Source organism: Balaenoptera ricei, chromosome 16 (assembly GCF_028023285.1).
Source record: "Balaenoptera ricei isolate mBalRic1 chromosome 16, mBalRic1.hap2, whole genome shotgun sequence".
Taxonomy (NCBI): Eukaryota; Metazoa; Chordata; class Mammalia; order Artiodactyla; family Balaenopteridae; genus Balaenoptera; species Balaenoptera ricei.
The window spans coordinates 29,399,800-29,412,005 of NC_082654.1; the positions used below are offsets into that span (position 1 = coordinate 29,399,800).

The 12,206-nt window shown below is 42.0% G+C and overlaps 1 long non-coding RNA gene across 1 annotated transcript in view; it reads right to left on the reverse strand.

Annotated features, from left to right (window-relative positions):
* Positions 1-1,526: 1,526 nt before the first annotated feature.
* The window catches only part of LOC132350864 (uncharacterized), a 36,354-nt gene continuing 25,674 nt past the window's right edge, over positions 1,527-12,206 (reverse strand). Inside the window, exons 4-5 of the long non-coding RNA XR_009498031.1 lie at positions 3,668-4,051; positions 1,527-2,668 (exon numbers count right to left, since the gene is read on the reverse strand). This is a non-coding gene — a long non-coding RNA (uncharacterized LOC132350864). The remainder of the gene's footprint in view (positions 2,669-3,667; positions 4,052-12,206) is intronic.

A 12,206-nucleotide genomic window follows, 5' to 3' on the forward strand; every position in this document is an offset into this window, starting at 1 on the left:
CTTTAATATCTCTCCACATCGCTTTGTAGTTTGCAGAGTATAGTTCTTTCATACCTGTTGTCAGATTTATACCTAAGCATTTTATATCTTTTAATACTCTTGTAAATAGTATTGTTTATTTAAATTTTAATTTCTGATTGCTCATTGCCAGCATGTGGAAATAGCATTAATTTTTACGTATTGATCTGGTATCATGCAATCTTGCTAAACTCATTAGTCGTAGTAGTCCAGACCACATTGTCCTTTCCATATTTCTATAAATATTCTGGAGCTTTGTTCTAGGATTTGGTTAACTCACTTGGGAAGAGCTTAATGCTTTTGGGTCTTGTTTTTAAGATGTGTTAGGTAGGACTGGGGCAGTGTTCAGCCTAGGACTAATTAGTCTCTACTACAGAGCAGTACCCTTCTGTGTACTCTTATCCCCCCACCCATGAATCTTGAAGTTTTCAAGTCTGTTTGGTGAGAACGGACACTCTTCTTAGCCCTATGTGAGTGCCAATCCATTACCTCTAACCTTTTTAGATGATTCTCTGGCCTCAGGTAGTTTCTTTATATGTATGTGCTGATCAGTCCTCAGCTGAATACTCAAGTGAGAACCTTCTGCAAACCTCTAGAACTTCCTCTTTCTGTGCAGTTCTCTCCTAAGAACTCCAGAAGCCTTAGTCTCCTCAGACTCTCAGCTTTGTTTTCTCAACTCATTGAGTTTGCCTGGCTCTGCCTGGGTACCCTCTCTGTGCTATGGCCTGGAAACTCTCTCAAGGCAGTAATCTGGGGCAATTATAGTGCTTACTTCATTTCTTTCACATCTCTCAGGGATCACTATCTTTCTTTGCCTGATATTCAGTGCCTTTCAAACCATTGTTTCAGATATTCTGTCAATTTTGGGGGTTGTTTCATGTGGGAGAGTAAATCAGTCCTTAATCATGGCCAATAGTTTGCATTTAAAATTTAAAGCATGCTTTTATCCTGAAAAGTATTTATATATTTTATAGAATTAAAAATAATTGGCTTATGTATTTCTCAACTAAAACTATAGTTTTCTTCACCTGAAAACTGTTCCTGACCAAGTGAATTGCCCTTTGCTTTAAAAGCAACCTCACTGCTCACTCCAAGATGTTAGAACAGAGCTGCATCTGATTATAAACCAAGCTGTATTAAATCACTGTGTGTGTATTTCACAATGACTGGCAAAACACAACTGTAGTTCTAGGTACAGCCACTTGAACTAGAGCAGCAGCATTAAATCTTCGCCTCACTCAAGTATGGACATTCTGTGGTTTGCTTTACAGCTGACATGTCAAAGACATTATGAGGAAGAAGATGAAACTCAAAGGTAACATTTATAAACATATGCTCCCTGCTCTTAGATTAAGTGTCCCTGAAGACTTCAACCTAAAGTGAACCTCTGTAAGTCAAAATCCTGATCGTGTGCATGCTGATGTCTTCTATTTGGATAGCAGTGGGAATTGCTAAGTGACTATGTAAGTGACGAGAGTGAAGCACAAGCATTTATTTGAGAGTGTTGAATAGGGGGAGGTGCAAAATGTGAAGCAGTAGCAAATGAAAACTGCCTGTAGACATAGAGGAATGACAGGAATATATTCAGTCATATATTGAAGTATTAAAATGTAAGTACATTCTAGAAATAATACAGATTCTGAGGCCTGGATTCAAATCCTGTTGGTGACAATTATAGCCATGTAACCTTAGGGAAGTCGCTTTACCCTTTCTTAGTTCCCACAGTACTACCTTACAGGGCTGTTGCAAGAATTAAATGAAATAATATGTGCAAAGCACTTATAATAGTGCCTGGACACAATGAGCTCAATATAAATATTAGTCCTTGGTACCACCATCATCATTTTTTTTTTTTTTCATATTTTGGCCACCATGCAGCTTGTGAGATCTCAGTTCCTTGACCAGGGATTGAACCTGGGCCATGCCAGTGACAGCACCTAATCCTAACCACTAGGCCACCAGGGAACTCCCATCATTATTATTACTGTTGTTTTGGAAAATTGCAAGTGCAAGGGCAGGAAGGAATGTAGAATGTGTAAAGCGCCAACAGGGAAGGTCTCCTTGAGAAGGTGGAATCTGAGCTGGTTTTTGAAGTATAGAAAGAACTTATGATAGATATAGGCAGTGATTCTGGGTGTAGGAAACAGAATGAGCCACAGTTCAAAGAAAGAAAAAAGTTGGAGGTGTGAGGAAGTCGAGCTGGCATGTATGGTGTTGTTGGGCAGTAGTGATAAGCCTGGCAGGGAAAAAAATTACAGGGTTTGGCAACTGTTTAGATGTGGCAAATGAGGAAGGAGGTGTCATGTATAACCCAAATATAAGCTGGACATCACAAGGCTCAGTCTCAAAGCAATGCTGAACTGAAAAATAGTCTAGCAACCAGAACTATTTTAAAACAAATTCAAATTTTTCTTGCCATTCTCTAAGAACATTAAAAAGCATTAAAAATTTTAGGAACAATTCTTAAACTTCACTTTCCTCACCTGATTCTTACATTTCATCAGCTCTGGAGCTCCTCACTGTCTTAACCCCTCACTTTCCATTTCTTCTGTTCTGTCTTTTGTTCATCTCCTCCTTTCCTTCTGCCTCTTCAGTCTTGTCTCTGTTTATCCATTCTCCTTATTTTGAATCACAAAGCCTAGGGACCATCCTGGAAAAGGCAGAACTCTACTTAGAGGGCAGGCTTAGCAAAGCTATCAAAGACAATATTCTCTTCATGGTGGGTGGTAGAGAAGTTTATGTTGTGGCAGAAAGGTTATGTACCAATACTCATGTTAATACATTTTTTAAATCAACAAAGATAACACTAACACTTCAAGTCTTGGTGATAGGCTAATGGGGGAATGTATCATTACAGAAATACGGAAACCAAAGAATAGAACTCAAGATGTTGAGTTTGGAACACAGCATGTGTTGGAGACACAGCATCATTCCAGAAGTAGGTAGGCAAAAGAAAGCTGGATAAATAGATAAGGAATTACATGGATTTGGACATGATCCTCGAAGAAATGATAGTTGAAGATGTGGGAATGAATGAGAAGAGAAATACAGAGAAAATATAGAGAAAGATGAGAATTAAGGACAGAACTTTAGAAAATACCTACATTTCAGGATAAGAGTTGACAAGAGGATTCAAGAAAGGAGAGAGTGGTCCTGGTGTCCAGGCCTTACCCAGATGAATTCCATCAGAATCTCTGGAGGTGGAATTCATGCATTAACATTGTCGACACCTTCTCCAGCAATTCCATGTGCAACCAAGGTTGAAAACCATTGTTCTAGTGGTTTATGTGATGATACTTAATGGTTTTTAGGGTGGTGGGGGAAAGCAGTTGTTAAGGAATAAAGTCCTAGTTTATTGGATTTAAAAACCAGAAACTCTAACATTCTCATTTTGCTGAGGAACCTGGGGCTCAAAGAGATTCATTAATTGTGTGACCTTAAACGAGAAATTTAATGAATTTCCAACCTTGTACTTACCTCTCACCGTCTTAGACACGGACGCCTCTCCCTCGTCCTCTCTCACCCACTCCTCCCCACCCCAGCCCAAGTCCTCCATTACCCTTGCCCTGAGACTCCCAAGGCTGTTCAGTCCTTCCAAAGGCTCTCCATTCAGATTTTAGAACACATTTCTGAAAGGCTAAAGTCTCACCTGAGATCTCTTCAGCAGCAGCAGACTAGACCACACTGTCAGAGGAAAACCCCTTAAAGGCTCTCATAACTTTGTGAGCCTGGGGAGAAGGTTAACCTCTAGAAGAAAATGGGGTGGCAGGGAGCCTGTATTTTGAGGTGCTGGAGGTGGAGAAGCTCTGACTTCTAGCACAGCCCCCTCCGTGCTGTTTATGAATTGGCGTCGAAGCCTGGGCTGTGGTGGCGAGGCTGCCAGAGCTGATGAGGACACAGCATTTGTGGGAATTCTGCGACTCCAGAAGGCGAAAGGTCAGTTTCTTTTCATTGACAGTGTTCTTGCTGCCCGAGGGTTTATCTTTGGAAATCTTGACTGGTTTCCAGGGTTAGGCTTCACCTCTATTGTTATCTGGAAACACAGGAACAGCCCTGTTGTCGTGCCAGACTGGGTTAGACACTGGACCCCATTCCCCACGGCACTGTAATCACGCCCTCCCCCAACGAATGAAGTCCTACAGTCTTCCAAAACAGCTGGAAGAGGATTTTTAAAGATACACAAACCTGCTTATGTTCCTCTCATACATAAACATTCGGGCTTGATTTGTACTACCCCTGTCTTTCATTTTTTCTCTGGGCTCCACAAGCCCATACCCATGAATATGATCCAACATTGGAATGCACTCTGGAGCTTGAGGACACGCCTGAAATCCCCTGCAAACACTTGTCTTTCACTCATCCTGATACACTGAAAAGATGTGCACATGTAACCCCTGAACTCACACATAACTCCACCAGCCCACAGTCACACTAAAAGTGGGTTCGAGTTACACATGTGCTTGCTTACACCTCGGCTCACACACTCCCACCTGAACGTGTGTGTACACAGGACCTATTCGTTCCTAGCAGAGCCAACATCTGTGTTCATGGCCACATTGAAAACACACCTTCAGGTTCCTAAGAAACAAATGGCAATAGAGAAGGGAAACAGGGCAGCTGAAAAAACGGCGCTGCTCCTTCTGCTTCTGTCCTGAAGCAAAGCAACCAGCATCTTTTGGGCTAACTTGGTGCGTGGGGCCCCAGTGTAGACTTTTATAACAGGCCCTGATCTGACTCCAAGGATGAGAGGAGCCATCTCCTCCCCAGCCACGTCTGCTGGGTTCTTCCAGCTGTCTCCAGGGCAGTTCTCCCTAAATGCAAACTATTAGCATTTCCTGTTAAAACATTTCTAATAAATAAATGAATACATCATCTTGTCAACCCGAAGCAGGTCTGAAAGCAGCCTAGGAGCTACTCTGAGCTAAGGATGGACATGGACCACCCAGCACCAGCCCACTGGCCCAGGGCCAGTGCTGCTTTTGTTTGAATTCCTGTATGAGTAACTGCTCGAGTTGACGCCAGCCAAACTCAGTGAAATATTATTTTTAATATTAAATAAATAGATGGTGGGGTGTGTTGATCTTTTTTTTTTTTTTCCCCGCAGTAAATTGCAGCATCACAACATTAGAAACTGGCTCTTGTATCCAGATTTCCTCAGATAGCAGAAGGAAGGTTGACATTCTCTTTGACCTTCCTCATGGAGTACTTACCCCTAGGAGACAGAAAAGTCCCAGTTGGTGTTGACAGGACCCTATTTGGAGTAAGCTGGGAGTTCAAATGCTAACAAAACTTGTATGGGATCATCAACCACTCTTGCTAATTTTTCTAACTTATCTATTCCTTTCACTATACAAAAGGCACATGCTCTTTATATAAAAGTCAGAAAGCAGAGATGAACAAGAAGCTGCTGAAATCCTACTACCCAGTAAGAGACAATTACTGCTAAATTTTATTTATATGTATGTATAACACTCAATGAATGTTGATTTTACAAAAATGTACATTGTACGTATGTATTTTTTTTACACAGAATTGATCTTGGGCATCTACTTTATGTCAGTAAATACTCTCCTAAAACTCTACTTGTAAGGACTACATAATACCCCATCACATGAACATGCCACAGTACGCTCAACCAGCCTCCCATTGTTGGATATTAAGGTTGTTTCCAAGTTTTTTCTATTATAAACAACACTCCAGGGGAAAAAAAAAAAATCCTTGTAGCTAAACCTTTGCATACATCCTTAATTATTTTCTTAGGATAAAGTCCCAAAAGTAGAATTCTAAGACTTTGGCTACATATTGTCAAATAGCCCTCTAGAATGATTATACCAATTTACATTGCCACCAGCAGGGAATCAAAATGTTCCCCTACTTGAACCTCTGCCATGCTGCATATTATTCTTCAAAAACAATCTTTGACAATTTGTTAGGCAAATAAAAGAAAGAAAAAAAAGAAAAGAAAAAAGAACCACCAACCAACCTTAAACATTTAACATGAGAAGTGAGCAATATAGAAGTTTTGCATGTCTGAATCTTTTTGGCAGCATGTCTTTTGCCAGGTTGGGCAGTGAAGGGAAGAGACAGAAGAGGAGCCCTGGCTGTGATGGCCTTCAGAAAGCCTCAGACAAGCGAGAAGATGCCTTGACATCAGGTACAACTGGAGGAAGTCAATGCTCTGAAGCTCCAAGGTGAGCCAAGAGGAAAGGCTCTCCCACAGGGGTTCCCCAAATGTATTCTCAATGAGATTCATTTATTTGAAGGGAAAAGACACTGAGGTCAAGGAGGTTTGGGGAGCAGTGGGATAAGCCAGGTTAGACCAGTTTCTTCACAGCAGGATTTCTCAGAACGTATAAAATGCTAATGGGGGTGCTGAAGCTCCAAGGGGGAGACATGGTATGCAATGTAACCACAGATCCAGCTTCACCTCCCACCCCCCACCTCATCTTTTTTTATTTTCCACAAAGCATCTCATGGACCTGGAGCTTGGTGGAATACACTTTAGGAAATGCAGTCTGATGCCGCAGTGGAAAATGGTCTTCACAGAAAAAGCAGAGGATGGCAGTTAGGACAAAAATGAAGGGATGGGGAAGAGAGAAAGAAGGAGATGAGAAAAAGCAGGAGAATGGAGGGAAATTAGAAGAAAAGGGGGATAGTAAAGAAACATAAAGGGGAAAGGAAAGGAGAAAGGGAGGCAAAGAGAGGGAGGAAACATTTAAGAGAATGAGGATAAGGAAGTGCGGAGCAGGAAAGTACCACCAGAAAGACCCCTTCTTACTAAAACCACCTCCCCACTGCTTTGAGGAGAGACGCAGGAGAGCCTGTGTCTTCTCTGTGCTCATCTCCCCTACAGACACCCAACGCCAGCATGTCACTCTCCACGCCTGGTTTTCTCTGAAGTGTGACCCATCTCACAGTCCCTTCCTCAATGGCTAATTACTTAAAATGCAAGAATTCATTTGCAAAGGAAGCTCAAAACAGTGGGCCCCAAAGTAACCCAGAAAAATAAAATAAGAAATTCCAAAAATATTTAATTACTGCATCTCTTATTATTGTGTGTAGCTTCTTGCAGTATAAGACATGACCAAAACTAACCAAACAGTCTCTACTCAGCCAGGAAGTCTAGTTGCCTAAAGAGCAGATAAAGGCAAATTGACAGCTTTTAAAGCCCAACAGGGCCTTTTACCCAAAAGGGCCTGCTTTCAAGCAAACTGAAAGCACCAAAGTGGTAAAATAAATTCCTAAAAGCTTAAATGCTGTGCATGTACACAGTGCTAAACCCCTTAGAATTCTACAACAAAAAAGATACTTTACTTAATGGAAGCTGTTTGTTATTTTTTAAAAGTCTCAAGTAACACATGCTAAAATAGAAATAGTATTTTGAAATAAACTCATGGAGTGTTCATCCAAATCTGAAACCCCTAGAGTTCTCAGAAATATGGGGTAGGATTTGAAGCAGTTGCCTTAAGATTGACACCAGATTTCATTAGAACAGTGATTCCCGACACCCTTAATCACCATGACTCTGTTTTTGTTTTTTGTTTTGGGGTTTTTTTTAGTATTATTCCCTGCAGTCAGTCACTTATCTCGGTTTTCAGTCTGTATTTATGTCCACAATTGCTCATGGGTTCAATGCTGGACTGTCAGGTTGACCAATAACATCCCCAAATTTTCTGTGATTTCAACAAATGTAGTGACTAGCATAATACACCCTGGGTTAGAGAATGGAGTTGATACTATTCTATCCAAAAGGAAACTTGACATTTAGTTAACCTATTTAATCCTATCACAGATAAGGAGCTGGCCCTTTATATTATTAAAAATAAGACATAAGCCAATATTACTGACTTTGTAAATGTCCCAGAGGATGAAAATCCTCACATTTGAGATTTTTCTGAAAACCTTCCAGCTTTTAATATTTGCTGCATTTTTTAGAGTTGACTCATCTTAAGCCTCTAAACCAGGGGTGGCCAGTGATGGCACATGTGCTGCTGTTCTCATTTTCTGTGCCTGTGGCAGACATCTCTAATTGACCTCTGCAACCATTCCCACTGAGTGGTTTTCTTAATACAGTGTTCCAAGCAACCAATGGGTCAGAGCTGGTGCTGAAGATGAAACCAGCTTGTCTTTCCTGCTCTACCCTGAATCTTAGGTGATTTGTTCATAAGGCAAGGATAGGGGATACAGGCTCAGTATTCCTCTGAGTAGGAAAGCTTGAGATTCCATATTAAAGATGGAAGATGTAGAAATGAGGGGAACCAAGAGATGTAGAGTCACATGAAAATAAGATCCGACTTCTCCCCCATCCCCTTGACAGCTGATTATAAATAACCCCTCCTCATCCTTTTTGCCTTCCTGTATTCCTCTTCCTAGCACAAGTGCAAGGATCGGACAAAAAGGTATCAGAAAGGTTTGTCCAAGAATGGATTAGTCTGGGCTGGAGAAACTTCCAAAATGGTCTTGAAATAACACTGATACCACCCTACAGGGCGATAGGGTCAGAGTTTCCTGGTCTCCCAAGTCTCTCTCTCTCACATTATCTCCTTGGAGCTTGACAGCCCTGTGAGAAAGGCCAAAGAGATGTCGTCTTCCCTTTTACTCATGAGGAAAGAGAAGCTTAAAGAAGGTGAGTGATTTTGCAAGCTCATATGGCTGTGAAGGGATGGAATTGGAAAAGGAACTCAGATTTTAAAACTGAATCCAGCGCTTTTTCTGATGCACTTGTGCTACTCACATTGGGGTGTAAGCGTGCCAGGATAGGTAGGGCAGGGCCAAGAGATCATTTCAAAGACTTGCTATAGGGAATTCCCTGGCGGTCCAGTGGCTACTCCGTGCTTCCACTGCAGGGGGCAAGGGTTCAATCCCTGGTTGGGGAACTAAGATCCCGCAAGCCTCGCGGCATGGCCAAAAAAAAAAAAAAATTGGTATAAAATGGCACTTTTAGGAAAACATTTTTATATAAAAGAGTAAAGGCACATTATGAAGTAGAATGCAGAATTTGCATGATTTTTTACAATAAAATATAAGATTTCAAAGATATTGGCACACTTTTTCTGGCCATGCCCCCAGGACTTTGGATGGTGTGCTTTCATTGTTCTCTGCTGTTCTGGTGGAAATGAGTGAGTACTGCTCTTCACCGTGTTGCCTCTCACCTTTTCTTTCCTTCCCCTTCTCCTCCTTGTTCTTCTTTGTAATCTTCATTTATTTAGGTGACGATGCCACCCTCAGAGCCCCCCAAAGGCAGCTTGCCTGTGAATCATTTCAGAGGCATGGAGCTGCCATGGTTAGGTTCTGGTGAGGCTCTCTTCCTGGCTTACAAACAGCTGCCTTATCACATATGTCCTCACATGGCAGAGAGAGCAAGAGAGGCTTTCTGCCATCTTTTCTTATAAGGGCACTAATCCCATAATGGTGCTCCATCCTCATGACCTCTCTGGATGGGTTGATCCAGAGCCTGAACCCTGTCATCAAGGACTCTGATGTCCATAGCACTGCCTTCATACTGAGACTGATATAGTATGTCTGAGACTTTGTGCTTCCTAGTTCACCTCCAGTGAACATGTCTCGTTAGTTGGAATTATGTCATGGACCCATTCCCAAACCAATCACGATGGTCAGTGTGATGGGCTTTACTGATTCACTCAAACCAATCAAAGTTCATTTCAAGAGCGGAAGTGTCAACCCATCCAAATTCCACAGCTGCTTCATAATCTGGGAAAGAAAGGAGTAGAGATGATGGGATGTGACTATGTTGCCCACTACAATTTCTTCTTTAAAACTATCCACTTTAAACTATTGACTGTGTCTGCTACATGGAAAGTTGTAAGTAAAATGAACTGTCTAGCTGACCATCTGCCTGTTTATTATGAGCTATAGTGAACACCGTGGGAGAGGGTAATAATGGAATGGACCCTACGGAAAACACAAAGGGAAATGCTGTGAATACTAAGGCCAACACCCCTGTGAACCCTTATGTTGCGGCAACACAAAAGCATTCAAGAAAGGGACAGATGGACTTCCCTGGTGGCACAGTGGTTAAGAATCCACCTGCCAATGCAGGGGACATGGGTTCGAGCCCTGGTCCGAGAAGATTCCACATGCTGTGGAGCAACTAAGCCCGTGTGCCACAACTACTGAGCTTGCGCTCTAGAGCCTGCGAACCATAACTACTGAGCCCGCGTGCCACAACTACTGAAGCCCGCATGCCTAGAGCCCGTGCTCTGAAACAAGAGAAGCCACTGCAGTGAGAAGCCCGCGCACCACAACGAAGACCCAGCACAGCCAAATAAATAAATTCATAAAAAAAAAAAAAAAAGAAAGGAACAGAAGTCCCTAATCCGCAAAACTGCATTTGGGGTTCCACTGGGTCCACATTCTACCTGCATCCACTCCCTCCTCCAGGTCTGGGAAGAGCCATCTTCATTCTTCTTCCATATGGAAATTTAAATCACTTTGCAAATGACTTTGGAATATATATAGTTTAAAAGTTGAGAGTCCATTATGCTAAGTGAAATAAGTCAGTCACAAGAGGAAATATATGGTGTAATTACACTTATATGAGGTAACTAAAGTAGTCAAATTCATAGAGACAGAAAGTAGAACAGTGGTTGCCAGGGCTGGAGGTGGGGCAAATGGGGAGTACTGTTTAATGGGTACAGAGTTTCAGTTTTGCAAGATGAAGAGTTCTGGAGATGGATGGTGGTGATGGTTGCATAACAATGTCAGCGTACTTAATAGGACTGAACTGTATATTTAAAAATGATTGCAGTGGTTTATGTGTATTTTACTACAATTAAAAAAACGTTGAGAATCATTTGTGGGATTTCCTTTTTTTAACCTTACTTTCAGCATAATTTTTTTTAATTTGTATTTTTATTATAAACATCTTACTTGAATAGTCAGCAAAATTTTTATTTCCCCACCTCAGGCACCTGGACTTTTCTTTTTTTTACAGTTAAATTTAGACCTTCTATTGAGCTACTCTAGATTTTTTTCTAGATTCACAATGTTTGTTTTTTTTTTTCATCTAAAATGTTCCCAGGACTTCCCTGGTGGTGCAGTGGTTAAGAATCCGCCTGCCAATGCAGGGGACATGGGTTCGAGCCCTGGTCTGGGAAGATCCCACATGCTGCGGAGCAACTAAGCCCATGCACCACAACTACTGAGCCTGCGCTCTAGAGCCCGAGAGCCACATCTACTGAGCCTGCGTGCCACAACCACTGAAGCCCGCGTGCCTAGAGCCCATGCTCCACAACAAGAGAAGCCACTGCAATAAGAAGCCCCCACACCACAATGAAGAGTAGCCTCCGCTCGCTGCAGCTAAAGAAAACCTGCGAGCAGCAACAAAGACCCAACGCAGTCAAAGATAAATAAATAAAAATAAATAAATCTATTAAAAAAAAAACTTTCTTTAAAATGTTGCTTTTCATTTTTACCCTCCCGATAATGGAGTTCTTTTGCAGCTCCTTTTTCCTCTCCCAAATGGAGTAACTTTAGTTAACTTTAGTGGCCATTAGAGTTACCATCATCACACATTTTCTTGGGAGGATGACCATAGCCCAGTTGTGTTTTGGGTAGGATTCAGCAAAAGCCAAATTCTGTCACTAACTGGGGCTGCAGTCTGAGTGTCGCATCTTTCCCCAGGTGCTCAACAGTCACCTCCTCTGCACGGTCCTTTATGAACAAGATTTCACTGGGTTGTCCCAGCTTCCCTGAGGTCTGTATATCACCACCATTATACACAGGGACACCCAGAGATGTTAAGTAACTTGTTCAAAGCTCATAGTTAGTGTCCTTGGCTCTAAGCTTTGTACTGTCGTTCTTTCTATACTACAATGCTTCCCCCCAGTCTTTTCCCTCTACTCCAGGCATTAGGATATTTCCACACCTGAAATGGGGATTGAAAAAGCCAGCTGGGAAGAACTGGTGGTGGAATCCCTGCAGTGAGAGATGAGTCATCACAGCTTTCTGACTTGCCTCCCACTGTCTCCCTTTCCATCTGCCCAGTTCCTCACAGTTCCCCCACTTCTCCAGCAGCCATCACCACACCTAACCCAAAGGGCACATCGATCCTCTCCTTGAGCCAACCTGGGTAAAGGCAAATCCCCTGCTTCCCTTTTTTGAGCAGAAACAAGGATAGCACTTTTCAAAAGTAAAGGAACATTTACTACAAATGTAAGATAAATTGT